Consider the following 10692-nt stretch of genomic DNA (forward strand, 5'->3'; position numbering starts at 1 on the left):
TGATAAAGCATCTGATAAACTAGGACCCCTCTGAATGTCAAGATCTGGACTGAGCAATTTTTTGCTTGCAATGTTAATTTTTGATAAGATAGTATACCACATCTTGGCTAAAACAAGAAATGAAAACTCAGAAATGTTTGTTTTGTGAGGTATCATCTTCCGACTTAAGTTCTGGCATAAAACTGTGTGAAATCTTGATCTCATCATTAGCATCAAGGACACCCTCAACCTGATTTCATAGTGGATAGATTGCCTCTGCCTTTGCCGATCATTTTGTCATGCTTTACAATTTGCATGTAATGCTAATACGTTTTTTTCATCACATCCAAATGACTTATAGAAGCAGGAAACAGGGTATACAATCTTGAACAATCCAAAAAACAGAACAGATGCAATGGTTGTTCCTCAAGATTCAGTGAATGGGCAGCACATGGGCCGAAAGACGTGTACTGATTTACCTGCTGAATTCAATTCTGAACACCTTTGCATGCTGCAGCCATGTTAGCTACATTGTGGTAGCTTTGTTTTCTGCAATCAGCCATATCTAAATAAAAATTTTAAGCTTCTTTAAAATAACATCTGTAATACCCTCTCTTGTTTTGATGTGGATATCAATGAAATCTACAAAGCATGAAACGGGGCCCTGAATACAACTTTTGGACAAGATTCATTCCCCACTATGGAAGAATACAAGCCAACACCAACAAACCACAGAGCCCTTAGCAGGCCTCTGACTGTCCCAGGCCCTGTTCTACTGGAATTAATTGAACGTCCCTTCTTGTGGTCCTGTTACCACGTGTGACACAGATCTAAACTGAGAGAGATACATAAAATGATTAATGCTGGAAACCTAGAATGTTGTGGGATTCCTTCCATTAGCGTCATGATTTTTTTAAAACTTGTAAATAATTTTAAACAATAAAAAGGAGAGGACACAATCTGTGTGGAGCATGAGTGATTTAAAGATTAAAATGAGGGATGTTTGAGAGACCTGAGTAGATAGTAGGTTTCCTCCTCTGCCCCCCATCTTTTGTGCAATCTGAAATGTTGCAAATATACCTGTGACCTCTATAATAGGAGAGGTGGTGTTTTATACAGCATGGATAAAAATAGATATATTGGGCCAAATTCTGTTCTTGGTTAGGTAGGCTAGTGTAAACCCAGAATAACTCCACTGAAATCATACCGTAATTTAAGCTTTCCAGAAGGCTGTGATCATATCTAAATCACATTGTTTCTTTATCTTGAAGTGATTTTAGCTAGTTTGAATGCCCTAGGATTTTAAACTCCCCCCGTCTGCTCCACTCCCCACACTTTATTTTCATATAACGATCTGGTAAGAAAGGAGAAACTACAGAGAGCAACACAGTCATGGAGTTTAACCACTGATTAAGAAAGTTTTCAGCATCACAAATAAGGAGAATAACAATTCCTAGGTCTGGCTTTGCTTTCCAGAGTGAGATATAAAGTATAATATAGGCACCGACACTGTAGTACAATATATAAATAAGAAAATATGTACCATAGAGTGATATAAACTTCAGAAGGCCTCTGTAGCCCATATAATTTAGTGCCAGAATATTCTTATTAGCCATGAGGTTTCTGTGCCTTGTTCTCTCTATTATAACAAGATTTCCCACTTTGTTCCTTCTGTATGCTGAGCTGTACACCCAATGAGTGAGGGGAGCATACGAAGCTGCCATCTGTGGTAAGTGTAAGCAGCAGCCTGGGGGGCCAGAGAGATTTCTCTGCCTTGAGCAAATTTGGTGGAGGAGCTCCTGGGGTCAACGCCCCTTCCCGCAGTTGCATGCCTCCTCTGCCTCTCTCTCTGGGTCTGCAGCCCCTATCTTGCTCCATGAACTGCTACTGCCTCTCTGTGACTTGGCCCTCCAGCCAGGTCACTATATGCATGTTCCCCTTCTGGGGTATCAAGGTCTTTCCTCACCAGCAGTCGTAGACAGTCTTCCCATTCACTTCCTCAGTGGCTGGCAGGGGAATCTGGGCCTGCCCTTTACTCTGGGTTCCGGCTCAGGCACCCTCTAAGACAGGAGTTCCCAAACTGAGAGTCACAGCTCAAAGGTGGGCCGCAACACAGTCCTGGGTGGTCTGCCGCGCAACTGCGTTCTCTAGTCGAGCTCTTAGTAAATCTTTGACTCCACGTGACTCGTGTCATCTAATTAAAAGCTATATAAGTGTAATGTTTTGAACTGTATATTTTGGACACAGTATAGAAAAATCTCTATTTATTTTAAAAAACCCAAGCTGCAATATGTCAAGTTTAATTCTTGCGAGTACAACGGTGTGTTTCATTGCACGGTAACCTAGCAACGTAGACATAGTCCGCCATTTACAACTGTAAAAAACGGCAAGCAGTATTTCAGTCTGACATGGATCGATTTTCTTTTTTGACAACAAGAAGGGTGCACAGGTGGAGAAGATAATGAAAGTCCCGGACCATCTACAGATACGTGAAATGAGCCAGCCAAAAAAATAAAGAAAGCGGTAAGAAAATATGATGACACATACTTGAAGTTTGGATTCTACTTTTACCAGATAAGTACTCGTTGCCTCAGTATGTAATAAAGGAAACGTATGTTTCTTATTTACAGCGTTATAGTTTGTATGTATAAAATAAATAAAATTAGTAATATTCCTCAAGAGGTGTTAATAGTGGGCTGCAGTGCCCATTGAAGCTGCACAGGTGGGCAGGGAAAAAAAATTTGGAAACCTGCTCTCAGCCAGCAATCAAGGTCTGTTCCCTTCCAGACCTTGCTGTATTTCCTGGAGCCCTTTCCTGGTCTTCTGGCTCTTCCTTGCTTCTCTGGGTCTGCCAGTTTCACTGCTCCCTTCTCCCAGGGAGCAACTACAGCCTCCAGACAGACATCCCTTTTCCCAAGGAGTGATTGCAGCCATTCCCAGCAGCCCCCTCTGCTTCCAATTTCCTGTCTCTATTGTCCCAGCCCAGCTCCTTCTTCCTCAGCTGGGCTCCCTCACTCAGTCAGGAGATTACTTGGCCACCTGATTCCTCTCAGCTGTGGCTTGCTGGGTTAACCCTTTCCAGGCAAGTGTAGGGTAAACACCCCATCCCCTAGAGCAGGGGTCGGCAACGTTCGGCACGCTGCTCGTCAGGATAAGCACCCTAGCAGGCCGGGCCAGTTTATTTACCTGCTGACGCGGCAGGTTCGCCCGATCGCGGCCCCCACGGTCTGCGGTTCGCCGTCCCGGGCCAATGGGGCCAGCGGGAAGCGGCGCGGGCCGAGGGATGTGCTGGCCGCGGCTTCCCGCTGCCCCCATTGGCCCGGGACGGTGAACCGCGGCCAGTGGGGGCCACGATCGGCCGAACCTGCCGCGTCAGCAGGTAAATAAACTGGCCCGGCCTGCTAGGGTGCTTACCCGGGCGAGCTGTGTGCCGAACGTTGCCGACCCCTGACCTAGGGGATTTGTAGAGTGTAGGGGCAGGGTTATGGAGCCTGGGGGAGGACGAAGATATAGGTGCATAGGGGGGCTACAGACACTTTCCAGACAGTCCCTGCAATCACAGCTGCTTTGTTTCTTACCTTCTAGTTATTTGTTAACCTGCCTCCCCCCCCCCCCATTTCCTTCCCACCTGATCCCAGAAGTTCACACCGCTCCTAAGCTCTAGTTGGAATTGCTCCCCCACATCCCCTTTCCCAGAGTCAATATTTGCAGAGGTTTAACTGAGAAACCCAGGGTTCCTTATAAACAGTCCCTACTCCTCTCCCCTGTTTCCCTCTCTTCATCTCCCTCCCTCCCCATCCCTTCTGGGTCCCTGCAAAGTACAGCAGCAAATCAAGTGGAGGCACTGGAGAGCAGAACAAGAGTCCTGATTCCCAACGACTAGAACTCATTCCTCACTTACAGCTTGATTGTTTCCAGTGCTGAGGGCTCTCAACTCCCACAGACTTCAGTGGGAGTCGAGGATGCTCAGCACATTGCAAGACTGAGCCCTGATCCAAAGCCCATTCAATCAATGGGAATCTTTCCACTGATTTCAGGGCTTTGAATCGGACCAGTGGCTCTCAAACGTTTTGCAGCATCGGTGACCTCTCTGAGTGCAACCCCCGCTTATAAATTAAAAACAATTTTTTTTATAATTAACACTATTTTAAGTGCTAAATTTATAACCCTATTGTTTTAAATGAAATTACCTTTTCTCACTGCTTTTCAATTAAGATTAACACACATTTTAATTAAAATATCGATAAGCAGAAATGCTTTTTTTTTTTTTAAGTTACTGTTTAATACTGGGAAGGCACGAAGAGACTTTGTCAATATCACTTTTCACAGCAGACTCAGTGCCCCATTGCCACCCTTACTTCTGTGCTGCCTTCAGAGCCAGGTGGTCGGAGAGTGGTGACGGCTGGCCAGGCGCCCAGCTCTGAAGGGCAGAACTGCTGCCAGCAGCAGTGCATAACTGTAGAAGGGTGGTAATGCCATACCATGCCACCCTTCCTTCTGCATAATGTTTGACCTTTGCACTGGGAGGGGTGGCTATAGGGGGTGGGGCTAAGGCAAGTTTTAGGGTGGCTATAAGCCCTGCAACCCCACCCCACCAGCGCTGCCCTTGCCTGTGTCTGACTGTTAAAATATAAATTACTTTTTTTTGCTGCTCTCAGTGTTCTGATTGGTCTGCTGTTTAATGCAGCTGAACAATCAAGCCCTCTAATGTTGCCGCAGTCCCACCCTTTTACTCTCTCAAGACAACAAATCTGTGCGCACGATACGAAGATCCCCAGAGTCCAGTTTCCTTAAAGTAGTGGTAATACAAATATATAAGTAAATGCACTTCGGCGGCGAAGTATGTGTAATTTTCTAAAACACTAGATTTAAATTGATATATTTTGCTCTCTGTTTCGTGCATGTACTCACGACCCTCCAGGTAACAGCATTGCGACCCTCAGTTTGAGAATCCCTGAGTCAGACCAATGAAACTGAGGTTTAGCTAGGGTAACATATTTATTGATTTACCCCACTCTAGCTTAATTAACATTAAAAGTGGGCTTGCTTTACCTTTATGACTCAATATGCACTTAACTTCTGAAATAGAAATTTGTTTGCTGCAAATGTATTACTCAAATGTCCTATTGATTGTTTACACTCCTTGCAGAACATATTGCTTTAAGAAAGGTATAGATTGTTCACTGTCTGTTCTGATCGGTACACTATAATTTTATAATACATTGTTAATCCTACTCACTTCACTCATTAGAGAAGCCCCATTGTCTTTAATAGAACTGCTTGTATGAGTAAAGTAAACTGAATTTTGTCCCTATAGGTTGGCACTTTGCAATGTATCTTTTTTTTTCTTTAATCACTCTGTTTATGGCTGTTACGTGATTTGCTTTGGCACATTGCAGAAGGAAAAGAGAGAAATTAAAATACTGTTGTAAGACACAAAGCATTGTTTAATGACTATTATTACCCTGTAAAATCAAATATTGTGTGTATTTTCTTGAAAGTAGAAGTTGATGTTATTTCATTTTTATTCAGATATGGGTGATATTCCCATTCACTTTGTTACATGCATCCTGTAATGCAGCAGAGCTGCTTCTCTGATTATATCAACCATTCAAATGCTCACAAAGCTCTCCATCTCATTTGCAAAAAAGTAGAACTGGTGATGCTGCAAAAATGTCAAGCAGGGAAAGGGAGGGTTCATATTCTGCTGCGTTATGCAGAGGTAGCTAGATGTCCGAGTACCTCTTGATTTACAAGATCAGACTCTGGCCATTAGCACTGGTGAACTGGAGAGGGATCTGGAAGCTTCTTGTTAAAATTCCACTAGTCAGTGAAGGGGCGATTGAGGTGGTCTCCCCCTCACCCATTCTCTGCATCCTGCTAACTATTCCTTGCCAGACAATCCCTGGGGCTAATAAAAACACGTCTGAAAGAGCAAATTGGAATGCACCAGATGGTGCCAAGTGTCAGATATGTTGAGAAACGTTTCCTGGCTAAAGATAACCCTCCCAGATCCTCTTACAGAGTCTTCACCCCCCCCACCCCTGCCACTCCCAAGGTGATGATTGTGCTGGTACTATCAATATACTCTGTAGTTCACAGGAACAAAGGATCATTTCCAGCTAAGTGCACTTCATGTGCATATTTACTAAGTGCTGTTGCTTCCCTCCTTGGTTGTATGAGAGGCTGGGAAAACAACTGACTAACTCTCCAGCCTCTCACCCCTCTCAGTGGGTGCACGCTCTTCTTGTACCCAGGGAATTGATCCACAGGATAAGGGGGGATGTTATTGGGTGAGCCCCTTGTTAAAACACCTCACTGTGGTACAGTAAACGCAGGAAAGTCCAGCCCTCCCCATCACCTGTTGTAGAAGATCCCCTGGCAAAGGAAAGCGTCTGGTTGTGCTGTGTAAGGGGTAGGGGGCTGCTCAAGGGGTAACAAGTAATTGAAATATTTTGTGTTTAATAGAGATGCAGAATTGTGGAATTGGAGTACGTGGGTCCTGTCATGCGCCTCTCCCCTGGTCTGAAGGAGCCATTGTTAACGTTGAGAGATTCTCTTGAGGCACATCCAGAGACCATGGGTCAGTCCCTGTAGCTGAGCTTGGAGCTGGAAGGTGATGATGTTGTAGTCCCTTACTCCTGCTCTCCATTGGGTACCATGTAAGACAGGAGGATCCATGCACAGCAAATTGTGTGACCTCTTACTCCTTGTGGCCTGCCCCTGCATGCTGCCAAGCAGCGGTGCACCTTTTCCCATATGGCATCTGCCAATCACTCCACAGGGGCAGGAGATCTACACTCGTTCTGCAGCCAAGGGACTATACATTGGTGGGAAAGTGGGGAAGAATTTGCTCTTCTATGGCCTTGAAAGGATTGAATTTCTAACCTTATAAATCTTGCTGTCTCCTCTCAGATGGGAAGGAGTATTTGGAACCTTCTAATCCAGAATTGGGCCATTTTAAAAAAGCTTGCAAGTTGTTTGTTTTATTTTATTTTAAAGAGGTTTTCAGAAACATGCAATCTCTGGGTAGGACGTCAAAGCTCTCCATTAATATATTCACCTCTGGTGGATTGCACTAGACTCAATGTTGTTACTCAGATGATGGGGTAAAATAACTTAAAGAATACACTCCAAAATACTTGACTATTTATTTTGCTTTTCATTTGTCTGGTAAACTAAATGACACATACAGTTATGGGAAGAATCTCCCTTTCCAAAATTCCCTTCCCCCTGATTTCCTAGCAGATGAATCTTTTAAGGTATTGCTTTCCTTTTCCTTTCAATCCCCAGTTCTAAAGAGTTATATTTCAGTTGGATGCTACAGTAGATTTGCTAGCGCTTTCCTGAAATGCTTTGAAAAAAGGAACTTCTTGTTTCCTTTGCTGAGCGTGTAGTTTAGCTTGTGTTGACCCATCTGGGTTTCTATCTAAAGGATTTCCTTTGTATAACAAAGCTCGGGATGGGGTATAAATGACAGGAAGCACATTGTATTTGCACTCTAGCTGAAAATGCTGTAGGCTGCTGTAAGATTAATGCATATTAAATCCTTGATACTGAAAAGTAGGTTTTCTTTTTTTGAATTGTTTCTTTCCACTTTAGAAAGAGGCTGTTGGGAGAACAAAAGTAAAAGAAGAAATACAGGAGGCTAACTTCTTGCTCTCAATGTCTGAGTAATGTTTATACACTAACAGAGATGGAAGAGCTTTGGAAAGCGAAAAGTGTTCCTGCTTCAAACATAAAAAAAAATAAAATCTCTAGCTTGGTTATGTTATTGCATTTACTAGGCTATGAGGAATCCACTGTATTTTTAGCAAATCACTTATCCAGTACATTTTTCCTTTTAAAATTTATCCCAGAGCAGATGTTGATTGTTACAATTTTGTTTGTGGTTCAAAATTGTTTGAGGAAGTTTTATATGCATACACTTCAATCTATTGATTGTCTGTGACCTGGTCACTTTGGCTCTGTCCTTCAAGTATTTGCTACTTGTTCACTGAGAGATGTAGTTAGGTCTTGTTAATCTACTCTCCTTATAGGTAGAAAGTTTTTCATAATATCTAACCTAAATCTCCCTTACTACAAACTAAACAGGTTACTTCTAGTCCTACCCTTGACTGATCACTGTCCTCTTTATAACAGCCTTTAACATATTTGAAGACTGTTATTGTTTTCCGCCTCAGTCTTCAATAAAACCAAACATGCCCAAGTCTTTTAACCTTTCCTCATAAGCACTGATTTTTATTTTTGCCCAGGGGTCCTGCACCCTGGCCACCTCCCCTGAGGCCCGGCCCACTCCTCTGAAGCCCCTGCCCACCGCTCGCTGCTCTCCACCCTCCCCATAGCAGCCCCCCCCAGCCTCCAGCTGATAGGAGGCCCTGCCGAACAGCTGTGGCTGGTGGGTGCTAGGGTGCCCAGATAGCAAGTATGAAAAATAGGGACAGAACATGGAGGGTAATAGGCACCTATATAAGAAAGAGCCCCAAATATCGGGACTGTCCCTAGTGGGTGCTGAGTACTCACTATTTTTTTTCGTGCGTGCTCCAGCACTCTGATACCTCAGTGTCAGTAACAGCAGAACAACCACCTCCCATGTCTGCAATACCTCACTTCTGTTAATACAGCTCGGAAATGACATTTGCCTTTTTTTTTTTTTTGCTACATCATCACATACCACGTAGCCAGTTACTCCCCCTCTTGTATTTGTGCTTTTGACTTTTCCTTCTTAAGGACAGTGCATATGAGATAAGGAGATGAATGGAGATATTTTGAGGTAGAAAATAATGATGTAAAAGAAGTCTCGTCAGATGCAAAAGGTTTGCAGAAAGGGTCTGTCTCTAAAGTCAGGAACAAATTTGTATTGGGGCCAACATAGCATTAATCTAGACTGTTTATAGCACAATTCATTTTCCTGATGTTTTTCCCTGACTAGGGTCTCAAAGCAAGGAGAAAATTTGGAGTTTGCTTATGAAATTCTGTGTTAATTTCATTGTTTTAATGAGATACTAACTAGAGAGCTGGTTGAGATTACAGAATTTTCAACTGGACATATAGAAAGAATGGCTTGAAGTGCTGTGATGGTGTATGATTGGAAAGATTTTCTGCACTCTTCATGACCCTTCCTAAATCCTGCCCTTGAGCGGCTTTCACCACAGTTTTATCTTCTTCATGCTGTTTTTGTACACAATGTGCAGGCCAGCCCTCATTCCAACACTGAAAAAATGTACCCCACCTTTTGTGAGTGAATCAACTTTTAAGTTCAGAAGGAAAAACACATTGTATCAATCATGGTGAAGAATCCCTTGGGAAGCTGAAAGTTCAGGGAAGCCTTAAGAAAGTAAAATGAAAACCAGACTGTGTTAAACACAGTTTTTAACCGTCAATGGATAACATTTTAGGTAATTTAGTGGATAGTTATCTGTGGCCAGAGGCTATCGCATACCTCAGCAGACTGCAGTGGACATGCAATTCATTATTGGGAGAAGTCATTACTAAAGATAGAACAATGGTCTCCAGTTTCCAGAGCAAAAGCTCTTTTACTGAACATAGAGCAGCTAGTTTTAAGCCAGCATGTTTCTGATGCATATCAAGAAGTCTTCAGATGTCATAGTGTGGAAGGGCTGAATGGAGATGTGCAATAGGCTACAGAGCCTTTCACTAGTTCTAGTATGTGACTGGTGAATAGTAAATGACTGTTCAATGCCTTAGGAAAAACGACCTCATGGCTTCAAAGTTGTTCCTAGGGAGAGGGCAACATCTCGGCAGCAAAGCTAAGAAGTGAATGAGCATTATGGAACGTAACTTACCATCTCCTTAAAACTGGAGCAATGCATGGGATATTCGAAATGCTGTCCCCTAACCAGAAAAAAGGGCTTCGGGCTGGCAATTCAAACCATTCATGAGTTCCAGTTAAATGGAGTTAATTTTTTTAACATCAAATTGGTTCACATAACTAAAATGCCAAATCTTCCCTATCTATATCAAGCACTGAGACTGTTCTGGAACATGGGGGGTCTGCAGGTGTTAGTTACTGATAGCAGATTCAGTGCCATTCTGTGGAGAAACAAATTTGCACCTTTTACCAGTGTTAAATTCACTTAATGAGAGAAGAGGAAACTGCTAAAAAGTTTTCTCAGCAAAGATGCCAACTGGTTTTCAGGTTTTAAAACAACTGATTTAATTAGTCTCCTCGTGTCCTGTGAACGTGTCAGAAGGTCTGAATCTTCTCCCAGAATTACTGAACTGCTGATGAAACAAATAGTGTTTTTTCCCTTGCCTTATAGCTTCTGATTACATCAGTGATGTGTTACATGAAATCACAAATTCTGGACTTCAGAGAAGCAGACCTTGAATCCCTCAGGGAACTGGACAGCTGGCTGTATTTTAAAGAAGCCTTATTGAGGGCGCAGGAACAAACCATCCCGATGTGCAGAAAGAATAGCAAATATGGCAGGTGACCAGCTTGGCTTAACAGAGAAATCCTCGGTAGCGTAAACACAGAAAGGAAGCTTACAAGAAGTGGAAACTTGGACAGATGAGTAGGAAGGTGTATAAAAATATTGCTCAAGCACATAGGCGCCGACTCCGTGGGTGCTCCAGGGCTGAAGTACACACGGAAAAATTAGTGGGTGCTCTGCACCCACCAGCAGCCAAGCTCCCCTTCTCCCTGCCCCACCTCCTCCTCCACTTCCCCTGAGTGCACCACGTCCCAGC

General features: G+C 43.3%; 1 protein-coding gene across 1 annotated transcript in view; it reads right to left on the reverse strand.

Annotated features, from left to right (window-relative positions):
• The window catches only part of CDH5 (cadherin 5), a 75276-nt gene extending 66683 nt beyond the window's left edge, over window positions 1-8593 (reverse strand). The window contains exon 1 of the mRNA XM_065567246.1: window positions 8503-8593. The gene's annotated coding sequence lies outside the window, so the exon portion shown is untranslated. The remainder of the gene's footprint in view (window positions 1-8502) is intronic.
• Window positions 8594-10692: the final 2099 nt, after the last annotated feature.

The sequence above is a fragment of the Chrysemys picta genome, chromosome 14 (assembly GCF_011386835.1).
Source record: "Chrysemys picta bellii isolate R12L10 chromosome 14, ASM1138683v2, whole genome shotgun sequence".
Classification (NCBI taxonomy): domain Eukaryota; kingdom Metazoa; phylum Chordata; order Testudines; family Emydidae; genus Chrysemys; species Chrysemys picta.